Below are 23,516 nucleotides of genomic sequence, written 5' to 3' on the forward strand. Positions count from 1 at the left end.
CAAACCAAAATAGAGACATAAAAAAGGAACTAAGGTCAGGACTTGACAATCCCGGAGATGCCTCATCATTGTTGACGTTGAGACTGGTGAACAGTTGATGTTGAGATGTGTCTGTTACTTGAACTCTGACGCATTTATTTGGGCTGCAATCTGAGGTGCAGTTAAAACTCTAATGAACTTATCCTCAACAGCAAAGGTAACTCTGGGTCTTCCTTTCCTGTGGTGGTCCTCATGAGAGCCATTTTCATAATAGCACTTGATGCGTTTTGCGACTGCACTTGAAGAAACTTTCAAAGTTCTTGACATTTTCTGGATTGACTGACCTTCATTTCTTAAAGTAATGATGGACTGTCATTTCTTCTCTTTGCTCATTTGAGCTGTTCTCATCATAATATAGACTTGGTCTTTTACCAAATAGGGCTATCTTCTGTAAACCACCTCTTCCTTGTCAAAACATAACTGATTGACTCAAAAGCTTTGAGAAGGAAAGAAATTAACTTTAACATGGCACACCTGTTAATTGAAATGCATTCCAGGTGACTACCTCATGCAGCTAGTTGAGAGTGTCCAAAGCTGTCATCAAGGCAAAGGGTGGCTACTATGAAGAATCTAAAATACTATATATTTTGATTTGTTTAACACTTACTTGGTTACTCCATTTGAGGTCCATGCAGAAATGGTTTGTATTGATCGGTGTGGAAGAACTTGAATGGCCTGCTTAAAGCCCTGACCTCAACCCCATCGAACACCTTTAGGATGAATTGGAACGTTGACTGTGAACCAGGGATAATCACCCGACATCAGTGCCGACCTCACTAATGCTCTTGTGGCTGAATGGAAGCAAGTCCCCACAGCAATGGTCCAAAATCTAGTGGAAAGCCTTCCCAGAAGAGTCTGTTACAGCAGGAAAGGGGGGACCAACTCTACATTAATGCCCATGATTTTGGAATGAGATGATCGACGAACAGGTCTCCACATGCTTTTGGTCATGTAGCATAGTAACTGAATTGAAATACTCACCTTTTTTACTTACCAATGTTTCCTCTTAATGGAAAAAAATAGCATTGCACTCTCGCTTTCACCGGAGGTTTGAAGGTCATCTATTGAAATGATTCATTAAAAATTCCTGCGTCTGATCTTTTTCCTTTGTGCAGTTTGGCTCTGCATTGGCAACAAAGGTTGCTTTGAGAAATACTGTAATATCTTATTTTTTTCTAATCCTATCCTTATCCAGATTTCAGGTACATCAAAACACAATGTTCAGATGCATTTACAATGGTGGACATTCTTTAGACTGTAATACTGATACAAACCGCTGGGGTTTCTGTCTTTTGTGGTCTCTCACTTGACCTGGACTATTGGTAAATATCCCTTAATCGCTCACTGTCATCCATTAAATGGTAACTAGGCTGTAATCTATGTGTGTAAAATCATAGGCCTACGTTAATGTTCTTAAGAACTCTGATATCTGATGCCTGACCTATAGATCTGTAGCAGTACTCATAATACCACAGATTCATTACTGGTCTATTACATGTAACAATGCATTAGGTCAGATTGATGCTTTTCAAACGAAGCCAGACATGGTGGTAAGTCATTAACCCCCTAACATGTCATTTTGGAAACACTGTTTTAAAGACGTTCAGAAACTGATACTCTCACTGACTCTGCTGCTGCCGAACATTTGAAGTTCAGAGGCTTTGCAGTTTCACAGAGTAAGTTGCAATCAGGGACTGGTGTTGTCAGGGGCTGCATGGAGCTATGAGTTAAGGATCTATTAAAATAGGAATAATTTCCCACCGCCTTTCATGGGACTGTGTGGGCAGCAGTTCATTAAGGAGACAGCTTGGGGAGCAGGGCAGATAAAAGACAGTGGGGCTCAGCTATGCTCATCCCAAATGGCACCCTATTTCCTATTTAGGATGCTAGTCAAAAGTAGTGCACAATACAGGGAATAGGGTGCAATTTGGAACACATCACAGACTCAGGCGTTGGGGGTTATTGATGAGAGACTGCAGTAGACCTCGGAGCTGTGCTGTTCGCTGCTGCATCAGGCACTGCTTGATGATGAGAGCCGTGTTTTAGCTCATTTTAACAGATTGCTCAATTATTTAAAAGTTTGCTTTCTATATCAATCCCTCTTTTTACATATTCTTTAATAAGAACTGCAGAAAACTTAAATATGCAGAGGTCTTGGAATACCAGATAAATTGTCAATATAGCTCCAGCAGACACATCCAAATGATGAAAGTGCCATTGTGTTTTGTAATGTTCTTTAACAGTATTGCAAACTGAACATCAATAAGCTTAAATTATAAACCTATTATGGCTTTTCAATTTCAAAATACTCTTAAGGTACAATATAGTATTGTTGGTGGAACTTTCATTGAGTAGTAATGTAGTTGCATGTCATTGAGTTGAATCTCTTTTTCAGGATCAAACAAAGGATTTAACACTGAAAACACAACAATACTTGGCTGTAGATGTGAAAGTGCAACTTATGTAAACAAATAGCCTATGAAATATATTGTAGCTTTACCCATTGAAAGATGGATTGACATATTTCAATAGTCATCTCCCCACGCACAACTCCTGTGACAATTATCCAATTCACTGAACAAAAGGTTCACTCTTGCTATAGTGACATGATAGTTATTTCCTCTTCTAGACAGAGGGACAAAGCAGGAAGCTTACTTTACGCCATCATGGTCAATAGTTGAAATATAGTGTCTTGCAAAAGTATTCATCCCCTTTGGCGTTTTTCCAATTTTGTTGCATTGTAACCTGAAATTTAAATAGATTTTTATTGGGATTTCAAAAAAAGTTAAATGGAAAATGTAAAAAAATTACTTGTTTCACCCCGAGAACATCATCCCAGCATCATGCTGTGGGGATGTTTTTCATCGGCAGAGACTGTGAAACTGGTCAGAATCGTGGGAAAGATGAACAGAGCGAAGTACAGAGATCCTTGATGAAAACCTACTTGAGGGAAACCTGTTTCAGTCTTCCATAGAATTGAGACTGGGACGGAGGTTCACCTTCCAGAAGGACAGAAGCATACTGCTAAAGCAACACTCAAGTGGTTAAGGGTAAACATCTACATGTTTTGGAATGGCCTCGTCAAAGCTCAGACCTCAATCCAATTGAGAATCTGTGGTATGACTTAAAGATTGCTGTACACCTGCGGAACCAATCCAACCTGAAGCAACTGGAGCAGTTTTACCTTGAAGAATGGGCAAAGATCCCAGTGGCTAGATGTGTCCGAAGAGACTTGCAGCTGTAATTTCTGCAAAAGGTGGCTCTACAAAGTATTGACTTTGGGCGGCTGAATAGTTATCCAGGCTCAAGTTTACAGTTATTTTAGTTTGTTTCACAATAAAAAATATTTTGCGTCTTCAAAGTGGTAGGCATGTTGTGTAAATCAAATTATACAAACCACCCAAAAAACATTTTCATTCCAGGTTGTAATGCAACAAAATAGGAAAAATACCAAGGTGTGAATAATTTTGCAAGCCACTTCATGCCTTGGTTTCTAAGCAGTGGTGGAAAAAGTACCCAATTGTCATACTTGAATAAAAGTAAAGATATCTTAATAGAAAATGACTCAAGTAAAAGTGAGTCACCCAGTAAAATACTACTTGAATAAAAGTCTAAGTGTTTTGTTTGAAACATACTTAAGTATCAAAAGTAAAAGTATACATTTTTCTAATAATGTCCTGTTGTAAAAAAGATATAGTCCCCACACCATCACATCTCCTCCTCAATGCTTCACGGTGGGAATCACACATGCGGAGATCAACTGTTCACCTACTCTGCATCTCACAAAGACACGGTGGTTGGAACAGAAAATCTGAAATGTGGACTCATCAGACCAAAGGACAGAGTTCCACCGATCTATTGTCCATTGCTCGTGTTTCTTGGCCAAAGAAAGTATCTTCTTATTATTGGTGTCCTTTAGTAGTGGTTTCTTTTCAGTAATTCGACCATGAAGGCCTGATTCGCACAGTCTCCTCTGAACAGTTGATGTTGAGATGTCTGTTACTTGAACTCTGTGAATCAATTATTTAGGCTGCAATTTCTGAGGCGTGTAATTCTAATGAACTTATCCTCTACAGAAGAGTTAACTCTGTCTTCCTTTCCTGTGGCAGTCTTTATTGGGGCGGCAGGGTAGCCTAGTGGTTAGAGCGTTGGACTAGTAACCGGAAGGTTGCGAGTTCAAACCCCCGAGCTGGCAAGGTACAAATCTGTCGTTCTGCCCCTGAACAGGCAGTTAACCCACTGTTCCCAGGCCGTCATTGAAAATAAGAATTTGTTCTTAACTGACTTGCCTGGTTAAATAAAGGTAAAATAAAAATAAATAAAAATTAGAGCCAGTTTCATCATAGGCCTTGGTGGTTTTTGCGACTGCACCTGAAGAAACGTCCAAAGTTCTTGAAATGTTCCATATTGACTGACCTTCATGGCTTACAGTAATGATGGACCGTTGTTTCTCTTTGCTTATTTGAGCTGTTCTCACCATAATATGCACTTACCAAATAGGTAAAACAATCTGTATTCCACCCCTACCTTGTCACAACACAACTGATTGGCTCAAACGCATTAAGAAGGAAATACATTCCACAAATGAACTTTCAACAAGGCACACCTGTTAATTGAAATCCATTCCAAGTGACTACGTCTGGAAGAAACCAGGCACTGCTCATCACCTGGCCAATACCATCCCTGCAGGGAAGCATGGTTTTGGCACCATCTTGCTGTGGGGATGTTTTTCAGCGGCAGGGACTGGGAGACTAGTCAGGATTGAGGGAAAGATGAACAGAGAAACGTACAGAGAAGATGATGAAAACCTGCTCAGGAGCGCTCAGGACCTCAGACTGGGGAGAAGGTTCACCTTCCAACAGGACAACGACCCTAAGCACACAGAAGTGGTTTCGTGACGAGTCTCTGAATGTCCTTGATTGGACCATCACAAAAGTACCGCACTGGGCCTTTACTAGTCCTGTATTAAAGATATAGACATCTTCAGCCCCCGCCACCTCCCGCTTTTAATGTTGCAATGCAGCGACAGGTTCTCTTCTATTTTTTTTTCTTTTGACGGACTGTGGCACAGTGCTCCGTCAACTGAAGGTTGGCTTGACCGTGGCCTGACCTGACTCCCCAGTCCACAGAAATTAGACCCCCCTAGCACCCAGAACCAGCACCGGAGCAGCTCCTGAGGCGACGACGGACTGCAGGCCTCGAGGCGCTTCTGTGGCTAGCCTTTACTCTCTCCACCACATGGCCTGCAGCCCTCCTCCCCTGCTTTTTTCCCCCCCATCTGCCCTCCATCATGCTCCCACCTTCCGGACCAGGATCAGCTGACCGTCAACCATCCCGAGCAGTTCAACAGAAGGAGAGACCAGACACAGAAAACACCACCACAACCATGGAATGGAGGAAGGAACTTCTTTATCGCTGAGGAACAACAGCAACAACTGCAACAACCACCAGACCAGAAACCATGACCCACCTGGAATGAATTAGGGCAGTTCTCCAGAGAGGTATGGGCTTTGTCGTCATCTGACCTTAACTGCCTGTTGAAACGCCCAGGGCCACAGGAATCATTAGAAGTCAGTTTCAAGACCATCCAAGATCCCCCAGAAACCTTCCCCTCTTAAAATTCATTTTCTTCTCTAACAATCAATAAGTAGAATCACTGTGCCCAGAACACACAAAATCCAGACGACAGATGGAAAATGGAAAAGGTAGACAAAAAGGCACACCGACAAGACACCAGACAACAAAACAACCCCAGAATCAAAACCGTAACCACAAAGCCAGCACGCAGGCCCACCTATGTCCCCTACCCCCTCAGAGGAACCGTATCCCCCTCCAAAAACCTTTCCCCATACCACTCTATACATCCCCTCCACTCTTTACTACCCTTGATCCCTCCACCCAGCCCTTACTGGCTGACAGCCCTTGAACCCCCCATTCAGCCACCCAAGGCCCTGATCTCAGCAGCCAACCAGCCAGCCTCAGTCCCCCCGGACCCCTGAACCACCATCACCCCTTCCAGCATTCCCCTTCCAGCATTCCTCAGCCAGGCAGTTAGTGGGGAGGCAGGCCAAGACCCATGAACCGCCAAGATCCACCCAACACCAACGACCCGCTAGAGGCCCTCATCCACCTCTACAAAAGAATGACCAACCCTGGACCCCCCTAATAACCCATCATCATGACCCTGACAATATACTCAGAACAAAGACTTTCTTCAGACGGCTCTTCATGGTTGCCTCTCCACTAGAGAATCCATCCATAGACAGCACAAGGTATGAACAGAGAACTGCCTCCGTGAATGCACTCACACTGAACACATGTACCAACGATTTGTGAGTGCTCCATGGCAGCCCAGGCCGATGGCCATACCCCCACCACCCCACCAAAACCAGGATCCATTGATCACCACACCAAGTGCGGAGGAAGGACCAAAGATCTATGCCAGAACGAGCAGACCACAGGGGAGTACAAACACTGACATTCAGAACCTGGGCTTTCAAGTGTGTCTGCTCGCTCCTCAGGTTGTCCTTCCTCCACTTTGCAGATCCAACACTAATCCCAGTTCCAGCACCAGACACAGCCCCAGCACAAGCACCAGTCCCAACACCAGGGGCCTTATTCACAAATGCACTAAATATCTGCCTGAGCCATTTATGTAAAATCTGTGCACATACAAAAATATAGAGATTTATAATCTTGGCGCACACCATACCTACCCATGTTTCCCGTTAGAAATCTGCCTGTTCATAAAACTGTGCGGGTGTGAAATGCATTATAACGCTGCCTGGATAATGCCTCCATTCACCTTTTTATGGTGACAATAACACCCTTTATTAGGCCATGGAATGTAAAATAATAATTGTTTTTAACATTTATCAATAGTGTTCAATAGATTATTGGGTTTGTGTGTTCTGCCTTGGTATGCTATTGTCTGTTACGGTGAGTGAATGAGGACCCAAAAGCGAACTAACTTAAACAGAGCTTCTTTAATAACCAAACATAGGTAGGCTCAGATAGACCGGCAGATTCCGACAGGACAGGACAAGGTTACAGCAAACATGACGATAGTCTGGCTCAGGCATGAAACACAACAAACAAGAATCCGACAAGGACAGGAACAAAAACAGAGAGAGATATAGGGGACTAATCAGAGGGAAAAAGGGAACAGGTGGGAAAAGGGGTGACGAGGTGGTTAGGAGGAGACAAGGCACAGCTGGGGGAAAGAGGGGGAGAAAAGGTAACCTAACAACGACCAGCAGAGGGAGACAGGGTGAAAGGAAAGGACAGAAAGACACAACATGACAATACATGACAGTACCCCCCCACTCACCGAGCGCCTCCTGGCGCACTCGAGGAGGAAACCTGGCGGCAACGGAGGAAATCCTCGATCAGCGCACGGTCCAGCACGTCCCGAGAGGGAACCCAACTCCTCTCCTCAGGACCGTACCCCTCCCAATCAACGAGGTACTGGTGACCACGGCCCCGAGGACGCATGTCCAAAATCCTGCGGACCCTGTAGATGGGTGCGCCCTCGACAAGGATGGGGGGGGGGGGGGGGGAAGACGAGCGGGGGCGCGAAGAACGGGCTTAATACAGGAGACATGGAAGACCGGGTGGACGCGACGAAGGTATCGCGGAAGAAGAAGTCGAACTGCGACAGGATTAATGACCCGAGAAATACGGAACGGACCAATGAACCGCGGGGTCAACTTGCGAGAAGCCGTCTTAAGGGGAAGGTTCTGAGTGGAGAGCCAAACTCTCTGACCGCGACAATATCTAGGACTCTTAGTTCTACGCTTATTAGCAGCCCTCACAGTCTGCGTCCTATAACGGCAAAGTGCAGACCTGACCCTCTTCCAGGTGCGCTCGCAACGTTGGACAAAAGCCTGAGCGGAGGGGACGCTGGACTCGGCGAACTGAGATGAGAACAGCGGAGGCTGGTACCCGAGGCTACTCTGAAAAGGAGATAGCCCGGTCGCAGACGAAGGAAGCGAGTTGTGGGCGTATTCTGCCCAGGGGAGCTGTTCTGACCAAGACGCAGGGTTGCGAAAAGAAAGACTGCGTAAGATGCGACCAATAGTCTGATTGGCCCGTTCTGCTTGACCGTTAGACTGGGGGTGAAAGCCGGAAGAGAGACTGACGGAAGCCCCAATCAAACGGCAAAACTCCCTCCAAAATTGAGACGTGAATTGCGGACCTCTGTCCGAAACGACGTCTGACGGAAGGCCATGAATTCTGAAAACATTCTCGATGATGATTTGTGCCGTCTCTTTAGCAGAAGGAAGCTTAGCAAGGGGAATGAAATGAGCCGCCTTAGAGAACCTATCGACAACCGTAAGAATAACAGTCTTCCCCGCTGACGAAGGCAGTCCGGTGACAAAATCTAAGGCGATGTGAGACCACGGTCGAGAGGGAATGGGAAGCGGCCTGAGACGGCCGGCAGGAGGGGAGTTACCGGACTTAGTCTGCGCGCAGACCGAACAAGCAGCCACGAAACGACGCGTGTCATGCTCCCGGGTGGGCCACCAAAAACGCTGGCGAATGGAAGCAAGCGTACCCCGAACGCCAGGGTGGCCGGCTAACTTGGCAGAGTGAGCCCACTGAAGAACGGCCAGACGAGTAGGAACGGGAACGAAAAGAAGGTTCCTAGGACAAGCGCGCGGCGACGGAGTGTGAGTGAGCGCTTGCTTTACCTGCCTCTCAATTCCCCAGACAGTCAACCCGACAACACGCCCCTCAGGGAGAATCCCCTCGGGGTCAGTGGAGGCTACTGAAGAACTGAAGAGACGAGATAAAGCATCAGGCTTGGTGTTCTTAGAGCCCGGACGATAAGAAATCACGAACTCGAAACGAGCGAAAAACAGCGCCCAACGCGCCTGACGCGCATTAAGTCGTTTGGCAGAACGGATGTACTCAAGGTTCCTATGGTCAGTCCAAACGACAAAAGGAACGGTCGCCCCCTCCAACCACTGTCGCCATTCGCCTAGGGCTAACCGGATGGCGAGCAGTTCGCGGTTTCCCACATCATAGTTACGTTCCGACGGCGACAGGCGATGAGAAAAATACGCGCATGGGTGGACCTTGTCGTCAGAGAGGGAGCGCTGAGAAAGAATGGCTCCCACGCCCACCTCTGACGCGTCAACCTCGACAACGAACTGTCTAGAGACGTCAGGTGTAACAAGGATAGGAGCGGATGTAAAACGATTCTTGAGGAGATCAAAAGCTCCCTGGGCGGAAACGGACCACTTAAAGCACGTCTTGACAGAAGTAAGGGCTGTGAGAGGAGCTGCCACCTGACCGAAATTACGGATGAAACGACGATAGAAGTTCGCGAAGCCGAGAAAGCGCTGCAGCTCGACGCGTGACTTAGGGGCGGGCCAATCAATGACAGCTTGGACCTTAGCGGGATCCATCTTAATGCCTTCAGCGGAAATAACAGAACCGAGAAATGTGACGGAGGAGGCATGAAAAGTGCACTTCTCAGCCTTCACAAAAAGACAATTCTCTAAAAGGCGCTGGAGGACACGTCGAACGTGCTGAAGATGAATCTGGAGTGACGGTGAAAAAATCAGGATATCGTCAAGGTAAACGAAAACAAAGATGTTCAGCATGTCTCTCAGGACATCATTGACTAATGCCTGAAAGACAGCTGGAGCGTTAGCGAGGCCGAAAGGAAGAACCCGGTATTCAAAGTGCCCTAACGGAGTGTTAAACGCCGTCTTCCACTCGTCCCCCTCCCTGATGCGCACGAGATGGTAAGCGTTACGAAGGTCCAACTTAGTGAAAAACCTGGCTCCCTGCAGGATCTCGAAGGCTGAAGACATAAGAGGAAGCGGATAACGATTCTTAACTGTTATGTCATTCAGCCCTCGATAATCTATGCAGGGGCGCAGAGACCCGTCCTTCTTCTTGACAAAAAAAAAAAACCCCGCTCCGGCGGGAGAGGAGGAGGGGACTATGGTACCGGCGTCAAGAGCTACAGACAAATAATCCTCGAGAGCCTTACGTTCGGGAGCCGACAGAGAGTATAGTCTACCCCGGGGGGGAGTGGTTCCCGGAAGGAGATCAATACTACAATCATACGACCGGTGTGGAGGAAGAGAGGTGGCCCTGGACCGACTGAACACCGTGCGCAGATCGTGATATTCCTCCGGCACCCCTGTCAAATCACCAGGCTCCTCCTGTGAAGAAGAGACAGAGGAAACAGGAGGAATAGCAGACATTAAACATTTCACATGACAAGAGACGTTCCAGGAGAGGATAGAATTACTAGACCAATTAATGGAAGGATTATGACAAACTAGCCAGGGATGGCCCAAAACAACAGGTGTAAAAGGTGAACGAAAAATCAAAAAAGAAATGGTTTCGCTATGATTACCAGAAACAGTGAGGGTTAAAGGTAGCGTCTCACGCTGAATCCTGGGGAGAGGACTACCATCCAGGGCGAACAAGGCCGTGGACTCCCTTAACTGTCTGAGAGGAATGTCATGTTCCCGAGCCCAGGTCTCGTCCATAAAACAGCCCTCCGCCCCAGAGTCTATTAAGGCACTGCAGGAAGCTGACGAACCGGTCCAGCGTAGATGGACCGACAAGGTAGTGCAGGATCTTGAAGGAGAGACAGGAGTAGTAGCGCTCACCAGTAGCCCTCCGCTTACTGATGAGCTCTGGCTTTTACTGGACATGAAGTGACAAAATGACCAGCAGAACCGCAATAGAGACAGAGGCGGTTGGTGATTCTCCGTTCCCTCTCCTTAGTCGAGATGCGGATACCTCCCAGCTGCATAGGCTCAGCTCCCGAGCCGGCAGAGGAAGATGGTAGTGATGCGGAGAGGGGGGCAACGGAGAACGCGAGCTCCTTTCCACGAGCTCGGTGACGAAGATCAACCCGTCGCTCAATGCGAATAGCGAGTTCAATCAGGGAATCCACGCTGGAAGGGACCTCCCGGGAGAGAATCTCATCCTTTACCTCTGCGCGGAGACCCTCCAGAAAACGAGCGAGCAAAGCCGGCTCGTTCCAGCCACTGGAGGCAGCAAGAGTGCGAAACTCAATAGAGTAGTCTGTTATGGATCGATTACCTTGACATAGGGAAGACAGGGCCCTGGAAGCCTCCTCCCCAAAAACAGATCGATCAAAAACCCGTATCATCTCCTCCTTAAAGTCCTGATACTGGTTAGTACACTCAGCCCTTGCCTCCCAGATTGCCGTGCCCCACTCACGAGCCCGTCCAATAAGGAGAGATATGACGTAGGCGACACGAGCAGTGCTCCTGGAGTAAGTGTTGGGCTGGAGAGAAAACACAATATCACACTGGGTGAGGAACGAGCGGCATTCAGTGGGCTCCCCAGAGTAACACGGCGGGTTATTGATTCTGGGCTCCGGAGATTCGAAAGCCCTGGAAGTGGCCGGTGGATCGAGGCGGAGATGGTGAACCTGTTCTGTGAGGTTGGAGACTTGGGTGGCCAGGGTCTCAACGGCATGTCGAGCAGCAGACAATTCCTGCTCGTGTCTGCCTAGCATCGCTCCCTGGATCTCGACGGCTGAGTGGAGAGGATCCGAAGTCGCTGGGTCCATTCTTGGTCGGATTCTTCTGTTACGGTGAGTGAATGAGGACCCAAAAGCGAACTAACTTAAACAGAGCTTCTTTAATAACCAAACATAGGTAGGCTCAGATAGACCGGCAGATTCCGACAGGACAGGACAAGGTTACAGCAAACATGACGATAGTCTGGCTCAGGCATGAAACACAACAAACAAGAATCCGACAAGGACAGGAACAAAAACAGAGAGAGATATAGGGGACTAATCAGAGGGAAAAAGGGAACAGGTGGGAAAAGGGGTGACGAGGTGGTTAGGAGGAGACAAGGCACAGCTGGGGGAAAGAGGGGGAGAAAAGGTAACCTAACAACGACCAGCAGAGGGAGACAGGGTGAAAGGAAAGGACAGAAAGACACAACATGACAATACATGACATTGTCTCTGAGATAAAATAGGCAATGATGTCCCGCTCCCATCATACAGCAGTGAAATATTTTACATAAGCCACCGGTCTATTTACTGTGCTGGCAGAATGTTTTAATCTTCAGCAGTAATTTATGCTGTATCTGGGAAAGGACTGTCAGGTTCTGGAAGAGAAAACAATGGTAAATTGTCGTGGACCTGTCAGCGGGTTGGAGGAAACGTCGATGCAAAACATTGTTTAATATGATGGAATGCCCGTGAATTCTGAAACATTGTAGGACAGGCAAATAAATGCAACTACACTACTTTCAGTAGTTACAGTTCTATTTTCTTCTACTTGATTTTTGTATCATTTTTTTGATAGTGCTACTGATATTCATTACTGCATTGTTGGGAAAGAGCAAGAAAGGCATTTCACTGTACCTGTGCACCTGACAATAACTTGATGGATAGGCCTACTTCAATGTAAAAGATCCGCTGTTAAATTTGACTGTACACAGGTGTTATACACCGCACTGCCAATGATATTACAAAACAGTAAAAACATATAGCTTATCTATTTACTAGGCTACTAGGTCCAATTAAATGAGAGCTGTGCATGGTAATTTGTTGTATGGGTCCTTTGGGAATATGAACCCTTCATGGTTAGAAAAGGTGAGGAATATATTCTGCAGTGGTTATGAAAATAAAATAAATAGGAATAAGATTCCTATGTCTAATTATTTTAGATAAATAAATTCTAACAGATTTTTGCTCGTCATTAACAGCAAATGGTTGCATTCTTGTTAATATATTTTCCTGTTTACATTTTTTTTATGAGTAAGCTTTTCATCATAGCCGCCATTTGCACAAAATACTTACTTGCCAGCTTGCGTTGCAACTTTTCAACCACTAGCAGATGTGCATACGCATAGTTTAAATTTTGCGTGGAGGAATGCACATTCTCACATCAAGTTCAGTTTTTATGAATGCCAACTTTTGTGTGAACTGGCACACATATGCAGTACATTTTGGGGTCTATTTAATCAAATCAAATAAAATTTTATTTGTCACATACACATGGTTAGCAGATGTTAATGCGAGTGTAGCGAAATGCTTGTGCTTCTAGTTCCGACAATGCAGTAATAACCAACAAGTAATCTAGCTAACAATTCCAAAACTACTACCTTATACACACAAGTGTAATGGGATAAAGAATATGTACATAAAGATATATGAATGATTGATGGTACAGAGCGGCATAGGCAAGATACAGTAGATGGTATTGAGTACAGTATATGCATATGAGATGAGTATGTAAACAAAGTGGCATAGTTAAAGTGGCTAGTGATACATGCATTACATAAAGATGTAGTAGATGATATAGAGTACTGTATATACGTATACATATGAGATGAATAATGTAGGGTATGTAAACATTATATTAGGTAGCATTGTTTAAAGTGGCTAGTGATATATTTTACATCATTTCCCATCAATTCCCATTATTAAAGTGGCTGGAGTTGAGTCAGTGTGTTGGCAGCAGCCACTCAATGTTAGTGGTGGCTGTTTAACAGTCTGATGGCCTTGAGATAGAAGCTGTTTTTCAGTCTCTCGGTCCCAGCTTTGATGCACCTGTACTGACCTCGCCTTCTGGATGATAGCGGGGTGAACAGGCAGTGGCTCGGGGGGTTGTTGTCCTTGATGATATTTATGGCCTTCCTGTAACATCGGGTGGTGTAGGTGTCCTGGAGGGGAGGTAGTTTGCCCCCGGTGATGCGTTGTGCAGACGTCACTACCCTCTGGAGAGCCTTACGGTTGTGGGTGGAGCAGTTGCCGTACCAGGCGGTGATACAGCCCGCCAGGATGCTCTCGATTGTGCATCTGTAGAAGTTTGTGAGTGCTTTTGGTGACAATCCGAATTTCTTCAGCCTCCTGAGCTTGAAGAGGCGCTGCTGCGCCTTCTTCACGATGCTGTCTGTGTGGGTGGACCAATTCAGTTTGTCTGTGATGTGTATGTCGAGGAACTTAAAAGTTGCTACCCTCTCCACTACTGTTCCATCGATGTGGATAGGGGGGTGTTCCCTCTGCTGTGTCCTGAAGTTGAGGATCAGCGGGGTGGAGATGTTGTTACCTACACTCACCACCTGGGGGCGGCCCGTCAGGAAGTCCAGTACCCAGTTGGACAGGGCGGGGTCGAGACCCAGGGTCTCGAGCTTGATGACAAGTTTGGAGGGTAGTATGGTGTTAAATGCTGAGCTGTAGTCGATGAACAACATTCTCACATAGGTATTTCTCTTGTCCAGATGGGTTAGGGCAGTGTGCAGTGTGGTTGAGATTGCATCGTCTGTGGACCTATTTGGGCGGTAAGCAAATTGGAGTGGGTCTAGGGTGTCAGGTAAGGTGGAGTGATATGGTCCTTGACTAGTCTCTCAAAGCACTTCATGATGACGGAAGTGAGTGCTACGGGGCGGGGCGGTAGTCGTTTAGCTCAGTTACCTTAGCGTTCTTGGGAACAGGAACAATGGTGGCCCTCTTGAAGCATGTGGGAACAGCAGACTGGGATAAGGTTTGATTGAATATGTCCGTAAACACACCAGCCAGCTGGTATGCGCATGCTCAGAGGGCGCGGCTGGGAATGCCGTCTGGGCCTGCAGCCTTGCGAGGGTTAACACGTTTAAATGTTTTACTCACATCGGCTGCAGTGAAGGAGAGACCGAATGTTTTGGTTGCGGGCCGTGTAAGTGGCACTGTATTGTCCTTAAAGCGGGCAAAAAAGTTATTTAGTCTGCCTGGGAGCAAGACATCCTGGTCCGTGACGGGGCTGGTTTTCTTTTTGTAATCTGTGATTGACTGTAGACCCTGCCACATACCTCTTGTGTCTGAGCCGTTGAATTGCGACTCAACTTTGTCTCTATACTGGCGCTTAAGCTTGTTTGATTGCCTTGCGGAGGGAATAGCTACACTGTTTGTATTCGGTCATGTTTCCGGTCACCTTGCCCTGGTTAAAAGCAGTGGTTCGCACATCAGTTTCACGCGAATGCTGCCATCAATCCACGGTTTCTGGTTTGGAAATGTTTTAATCGTTGCAATGGGAACAACATCTTCAATGCATGTTCTAATGAACTCGCTCACCGAATCAGCGTATTTGTCAATGTTGTTGTTGGACGCCGGAACATATCCCAGTCCACGTGATGGAAGCAGTCTTGGAGCATGGAATCAGATTGGTCGGACCAGCGTTGAACAGACCTGAGTGCGGGAGCTTCTTGTTTTAGCTTCTCTCTGTAGGCAGGGAGCAACAAAATGGAATCGTGGTCAGCTTTTCCGAAAGGAGGGCGGGGGAGGGCCTTATATGCGTCGCGGAAGTTAGAATAGCAATGATCCAAGGTTTCACCAGCCCTGGTTGCGCAATAGATATGCTGATACATTTTAAGGAGTCTTGTTTACAGATTAGCATACCTTAAGGGAACATTTCGGCATTTCGTGTATGATCGGTGAAAAAGTCCATATTGCAAATGTACGGTCCCTTACTAGACGTCCGAAATCGTTTGTAAAATTCGCGGTCGGCGTCGGGCCGTGCGGTAGGGCCAGACCTACCGGGAAGTCATCAAATGAACTTTGTCGGACATTCGGTTTCCGTTTTATAAAATAAACAAGTTTTTGACCGTTTTTCCGCTATCCCGGAATTTCCCACAAGAGGGCATACGGAATCATATGGCAATTTGGCAAAACATCACGAATCACGACGGGGCCTTATCTCGAAAACGGAAAATATTTCGAAGCCGAAACTTGGTGAGCGTAGGTTTGGCATAATGGGCAGTTGGCCCCGAACAAGATGGCGTCTAGGCCTCGACGGTTTTTGAGTTATGGCCGTTTTTCTGGGATTAAAGGTCCTAAATGGAAATAGAGAAATTATTTTTCAACTTCAGGTCAAAGTCAAGGAGCCTCCGGTGTCAATAAAAAAAGAACCAGCCATTTATCTATCGTCATTTAAGAGAAACGGAACAATGACAACTTGGTGATGGTCACAAATAGGCGTTTTGTTTTTTCAACGGTTACAGATCCAGTTGCAGGGTGTTCATACGAATCTTTTTAAAGTGTGCTGCGAGATTTCTGTGATTTTCTATGATTTTCTGAAATAACACACACATACTAAACCCTCCGTAAATAACTCAGTTCTTAACGTAAAGACTTAAAACTCAGGATTCTGTAAAAGCATACCCCAATGAGGATATGTGGTGAATTATAGCTTCCTGTGCCAACCGGAAGTGCCTTAAATGGTGTCTCAGGGGCTGTTTCGAAGGGTTAAAAAAGTCAGATCTGTCCAAAACTTCATATATGTGATTAGACAACCCCCATGAACTGTAAATCAGTCATTTTTCCCCAAAAAATTCAAAGGAAAAAAAAATCACACTAAAACACAACTTGAATGGAGGGACGTATTGGGGTGCATAGAGACAGACAGTGGCTGCAATAGTTAGCTTTGTTCGAGCTAAAAAAGAACCGTCAGACCTAGAGTTCCGAAACTTTAGAAACCTGTTCTAGACCTCCGGTCGATGGTGCGTGGTGAGTTACGTGGCTCTAGAAGGTTCTCGGACCGAGAAACAGCCTCGTACATTTGCAATACCTTCAATTCATTTTGACCATTACGAAAATGACAACGTTTAGAAAAGTCTCAGAGATGCAAGGCTAGGTGCATTGAAACCGGCTCGGCCCATAGAGACAGACCCCAACGTTTCTGTCCGATAGCTCGTTCAAGGACCCCGGAGCAAGGCATGGAAAAAAGTGGATTTTCAGCACCAATTAGGGTTTTTCTCGGACACCAAAATGACCTATCGAGCCGAAACTTGGGATTCGGGGTCGCCTCAGCTAGGCCAACACATAACTTAAGAAATGGACTCGCAGCTAGAACGTAACTACGTGTTTTATGTTTTTTTTATGGTTTGAACCCAAGGCGTTGTGAATTTTGGGCCAGCTCTGAAGTATGTAATAGTTGGCTACTAAACGAGTTGGAAAAAGTGGGTTTGGTGTCAGTTTGTATCAGTTTGGTGTCAGAATGATATCTAATTGACTGATGGACTCTTGTCCACTTGACTCTTGTACATTTGCAATATGTTTAAACAGTGAGGTACCATCACCAAAAGCGACATTCTGAAATCAACCCTAACGAGCGATTGAGATGAACCAGAATCACTGCAAAGCCATCCCGAGTTCATCGGGCCAGTCAATTTCACATTCCTGCAGGATTTTTATAGCATGACCAATTCGTGAAGGTACCTGCGCATTGAAACATATTGCAAATGCACAGTGACTTTGAAAAAGTAAGGAAACATAAACAAAATTTTTTTATTTTTGGGTGACCAGTTGCACGTGCATTTGCAATATGATTCTATAGTGAAAAAACATCACCAAAAGCGACATTCTGAAATCAACCCAAACGAGCCATTGAGATGACCCAGAATCACTGCAAAGCCATCCCGAGTTCATCGGGCTAGTCAATTTCACATTCCTGCAGGATTTTTATAGCATGACCAATTCGTGATGGTACCTGCCCATTAAAACATATTGCAAATGTACAGTGACTTTGAAAAAGTAAGGAAACATAAACAAAAAAAAATTATTTTTGGGTGACCAGTTGCACGTGCATTTGCAATATGATTCTATAGTGAAAAAACATATTGCAAATGCACAGTGACTTTGAAAAAGTAAGGAAACATAAACAAAAAAAATCTAAAAAATGTTTTTGGGGGTGACCAGTTGCACGTGCATTTGCAATATGATTCTATAGTGAAAAAACATATTGCAAATGCACAGTGACTTTGAAAAAGTAAGGAAACATAAACAATTTATTTTTATTTTTAGGTGACCAGTTGCACGTGCATTTGCAATATGATTCTATAGTGAAAAAACATCACCAAAAGCGACATTCTGAAATCTACCCAAACGAGCGATTGAGATGACCCAGAATCACTGCAAAGCCATCCCGAGTTCATCGGGCCAGTCAATTTCACATTCCTGCAGGATTTTTATAGCATGACAAATTCGTGATGGTACCTGCCCATTGAAACATGTTGCAAATGCACAGTGACTTTGAAAAAGTAAGGAAACATAAACAAACATTTTTTTGGGGGGGTTACCAGTTGCACATTTCAGATCACCAGTTGCACATTTCAGATCACCAGTTGCACATTTCAGATCACCAGTTGCACGGAGGAAAATCGTTACTTTTGACTTTGACTTTTGACTTCCTATGACATCATATTGCAAATGGACAAAACATATGCCTTATGCACAAGTAAAGCAAAAACAAATTATGATAATACAAGTTGACAAAGGTATAGTTTGAGCAAAGTATAGTTTGAATTTTGAGCATGACAAATTCGTGATGGTAAAACATATTGCAAATGCACAGTGACTTTGAAAAAGTAAGGAAACATAAACAAATGGACATAATGAAATCATCATTTTTTTTTCCGGTTACCAGTTGCACGCGCATTTGCAATATGATTCTATAGTGAAAAAACATCACCAAATGGACATGATGAAATCAACACAACGAGTGATGGAATTGAACAACTATCACTGCCCGGCCGTCCCGAGTTCATCAGTTCAGTCAATTTTGGCCCCCAAAAAAATTGACTTTTGACTTTGACTTTTGACTTCCTATGAAATCATATTGCAAATGGACAAATCATATTCCTTATGCACAAGTAAAAAAAAAAAAATTATGATAATAACATTTTACAAAAGTATATTCATACACTTCTTACACATGATTAATTGTCTTAAAATCGAAACAATTTCGAAAAACGGTCCAGCAAGCACTTTTTTTAGTTTTTAAAGTTTTTAAAAAAAATCAAATTTTCGACTTTTGACATCCTATTAAATCATATTGCAAATGGACAAAACATATGCCTTATGCACAAGTAAAAAAAAATAAAAATAATTATGATAATAAAATACGAATAAAGTATGTTGATACAGTTCTTATACGTGTGTAATTGACACAAAATTCGAAAGAATTTTGAAAAACGGTCCAGAAAGCACTTTTTAAGGGTGTGTGAAGTTTTTTATAAAATTTTGACATTTTTGACTTTTGACTTTTCACTTCCTAAGAAATCATATTCCAAAATGGAGAAAGCATATGCCTTATGCACAAGTAAAAAAAAAAAAAAAAATGATAATAAAGTATGACTAAAGTATGTTGATAAAGTTCTTATACATGTGTAATTGACACAAAAATTGAAAGAATTTTGAAAAACGGTCCAGAAAGCACTTTTTTAAGGATGTGTGAAGTTTTTTACCAAATTTTGACATTTTTGACTTTTGACTTTTGACTTCCTATGAAATCATATTGCAAATGTACAAAACATATGCCTTATGCGCATGTAATCAAAAAAAAAAAAAAATGATATCAAAATTGGACAAAAGTATATTCATACAGTTCTTACACATGTGTAATTGACAAAAAAAGCGAAAGAATTTTGAAAAAAGGCCCAGAAAGCACTTTTTTAAGGGGTGAAAAGTTTTTTAAAAAAATATCATTTTTTCAAAATTTTTCTTTTGGATGTTGACTTGGGTTGCATTTCCAATATGAAAAACCCCGGTGGAGCGCACTCGCCCCCTGTTGGATTTTTGAGGTGTTACAATTGGCAATTGCCATATGGCATTTGCCATATACTTTGCACGAATCAACGCCGCTTTGGGTGGTATTGGACATCGTGTATATGGTTTGTCCAATGCCAATATCTTGCCATTCATTTTTGTACAATTCAGGGGGGTATTCCCTTACCTTGTTAAAATCCCCAGCTACAATGAATGCAGCCTCAGAATATGTGGTTTCCAGTTTGCAAAGAGTCAAATAAAGTTCGTTCAGAGCCATCGATGTGTCTGCTTGGGGGGGAATATATACGCCTGTGATTATAATCAAAGAGAATTCCCTTGGTAGATAATGCGGTCGACATTTGATTATGAGGAATTCTAAATCAGGTAAACAGAAGGACTTGAGTTCCTGTATGTTGTTGTGACCACACCACATCTCGTTAACCATAAGGCATACGCCCCCGCGCCTCTTCTTACCAGAAAGATGTTTGTTTCTGTTTGCGCGATGCGTGAAGAAACCAGCTGGCTGCTCTGATTCCGTTAGCGTCTCTCGAGTGAGCCATGTTTCCGTGAAGCAAAGAACGTTACAGTCTCTGATGTCCCTCTGGAATGCTACCCTTGCTCGGATTTCATCAACCTGGACTGGACATTGGCAAGAAGTATGCTAGGGAGTGGTGCGCAATGTGCCCGTCTCCGGAGCCTGACCAGAAGACCGCTTCGTTTCCCTCTTTCACAACGTCTTTGTTTTGGGTCGCAGGCTGGGATCCATTCCGTTGTCCTGGGTGAAAGACAGAACAGAGGATTCAGGAAAGTCATATTCCTGGTCGTACTGATGGTGAGTTAATGTTGCTCTTATATTCAGTAGTTCTTCCCGACTGTATGTAATGAAACCTAAGATTACCTGGGGTAACAATGTAAGAAATAACACTAAAAAAACAAAAAACTGCATAGTTTCCTAGGAACGCGAAGCGAGGCGGCCATCTCAGTTGGCGCCGGAAGTGATATGCACGCTCAAGTGTTCTGTTTTTTTGTCTAATTTCTTGTTTGTTTCACAATAAAACATATTTTGCATCTTCAAAGTTGTAGGCATGTTGTGTAAATCAAATAATACAAACAACCCACAAAATCCATTTTAATTCCAGGTTGTAAGGCAACAAAATAAGCCACTGTAAGACAAGATAAGCGTAGAAGCCTTTTTGCCATCAAGACCTGAGCCTAGACAGATGTCAGTACAGAGTCTGTGTCGATCATTTTATCACTCATAAGTCTGATCGATTTCGAGTTTAGTTTAGCTGTTAGCGGTTATGCTAACCTGGTGTTGACAACAAGACTAATTTAGCCAACATTAGCTTTCTAAATAGCTTGTAGTCTAGCTATTAGCATGTGTCTCTCTCATAGGTGGCTTGTGAGTTTCGAGTTTTGGGGAAGCCATTTTTTCACTGTAAAATTGCACCTCATAATAAAGCATTGCATTCATCTATCATTACATTTGCAAGCTACTATTCCTAATGTGATGAGTAGGTCATAATTTATTAGGCTAATAATGTAACTCAATCTAATTAGTGCATAGCTGAGCGCGTAGTGGCATAAATCTATAAGCTATATGTGAGGGAAAAACGTGGCCTTTGATTAACACATTTTGTGCAAGTCTAATACACTTTACATGACTGTGGACATTAACAGAATCTTATTAATATGACACATCACAGGGGTGCCTAGGCCTACTCTGTTGACACTGACAAACAGATAAATAAAAACAACCTTGTCTTGAATCCAACCATCTAATCTAGGATGGCGAAAAGGGGAGACACAAATTGTACAATATAGCCTGGCGGAGGACATAATTGTCCATAATATTCCAGTGGCACTGACCCAATGACAATTTGTTGAGAACTTATTCATAAGGAGGATAAAGGCCTAATTGGGATAGGACAACCTGCTTTGTTGGTTGTTCCAGCCCAGCAATAGATTTAATCTTCATATGACAGTAAAACACCTGAATGAATTAAACAAAAACAAACAATCAAGAGTCTGATGGTATACTGTAGGTGACCTAAAGAAGTGATATTTTAACATCAGGTGTGCTTTTCATTTGTTTATGTACTGTAGGTTCACCAGCTGACCTCTATCAAGACACCTACAATTGAAGTCGGAAGTTTACATACACTTAGGTTGGAGTCATTAAAACTCATTATTCAACCACTCCACAAATGTCTTGTTATCAAACTATAGTTTTGGAAAATTGGTTAGGACATCTACTTCATGCATGACACAAGTAATTTTTCCAACAATTGTTTAAAGACAGATTATTTCACACAAAATTCACTGTATCACAATTCTAGTGGGTCAGAAATGTACATACACTAAGTTGACTGTGCCTTTAACTTCTTATGGCTGCAGGGGCAGTATTGAGTAGCTTGGATGAAAGGTGCCCAGAGTCAACGGCCTGCTCCTCAGTCCCAGTTGCTAATATATGCATATTATTATTAGAATTCGATAAAAAACACCCGGAAGTTTCTAAAACTGTTTGAATGATGTCTGTGAGTATAACAGAACTCATATGGCAGGCAAAAACTTGAGAAGAAATCCAAACAGGAAGTGGAACATCTGAGGTTGGTCGATTTTCAACCCAGCCCCTATTGAATACACAGTGGGATATTGATAAAGTTGCACTTCATAGGGCTTCCACTAGATGTCATCCGTCTTTAGAAACTTGAATGAGGCTTCTACTGTGTTCTGGAGCTGGATGGGAGCTCTTTGTGTCAGTGGTCTGGCAGAGAGCCAGGTCCTGGTCATGCGCATTTCACATGATAGCGACCTGCTTTCCATGGCTTCTCTACAGACATAGGAATTCTCCGGTTGGAACTTTATTGAAGATTTATGATAACAACATCCTAAAGATTGATTCTATGACAATTTTCTTCGACCTGTAATATAACTTTTTGAAGTTTTCGTCTGACGTTCGGATGGACTTGCATGAGCGTTTGGATTTGTGTACTAAACGCGCTAACAAAAGTAGCTACTTGGACATAAATAATGGACAATATCGAACAAATCAAGCATGTATTGTGGAACTAGGATTCCTGGATTGTCAAAGGTAAGGGAATATTTATAATGTGATTTCTGATTTCTGTTGACTCCAACAAGGTGGATAATGAGCGCTGTCTCAGGTTATTGCATGGTATGCTTTTTCCGAAAATATTTTTTTAAATCTGACACAGCGGCTGCATTAAGGAAAGTTATATCTATATTTCCATGTCTAACAATTGTATTTTTCGACATTTATGATGAGTATGTCTGTAAAATGATGTGGCTTTCTATAATAACACCAGATGTTTTTGGAACTAGTGAACGTAACGTAAGATTTTTTTATATAAAATGAACTTTATCACACAAAACATACATGTATTGTGTAACATAAAGTCCTATGAGTGTCATCTGATGAAGATCATCAAAGGTTAGTGATTAATTTTATCTCTATTTGTGCTTTTTGTGACTCCTCTCTTTGGCTGGAAAAATGGCAGAATTTTTCTGTGAGTTGGTGGTGACCTAACATAATCGTTTGTGGGGCTTTCGCTGTAAAGCCTATTTGAAATCGGACACTGTGGTGGGAATAACAACAAGATTACCTTTAAAACGGTATAAAATACATTGAGTAATTTTAATTGTAAGATTTATGTTGTTTTGAATTTGGCGCCCTGCACTTTCACTGGCTATCGTCATATCATCCCGTTAACGGGATTGCAGCCCTAAGAAGTTTTAAACAGCTTGGAAAATTCCAGAAAATGATGTCATGGCTTTAGAAGCTTCTGATAGGCTAATTGAAATCATTTGAGTCAATTGGAGGCGTACCAGTGGATGTATTTCAAGGCCTACCTTCAAACTCAGTGCCTATTTGCTTGACATCATGGGAAAATCAAAAGATATCAGCCAAGAC

The sequence above is a fragment of the Oncorhynchus clarkii genome, chromosome 11 (assembly GCF_045791955.1).
Source record: "Oncorhynchus clarkii lewisi isolate Uvic-CL-2024 chromosome 11, UVic_Ocla_1.0, whole genome shotgun sequence".
Lineage (NCBI taxonomy): Eukaryota > Metazoa > Chordata > Actinopteri > Salmoniformes > Salmonidae > Oncorhynchus > Oncorhynchus clarkii.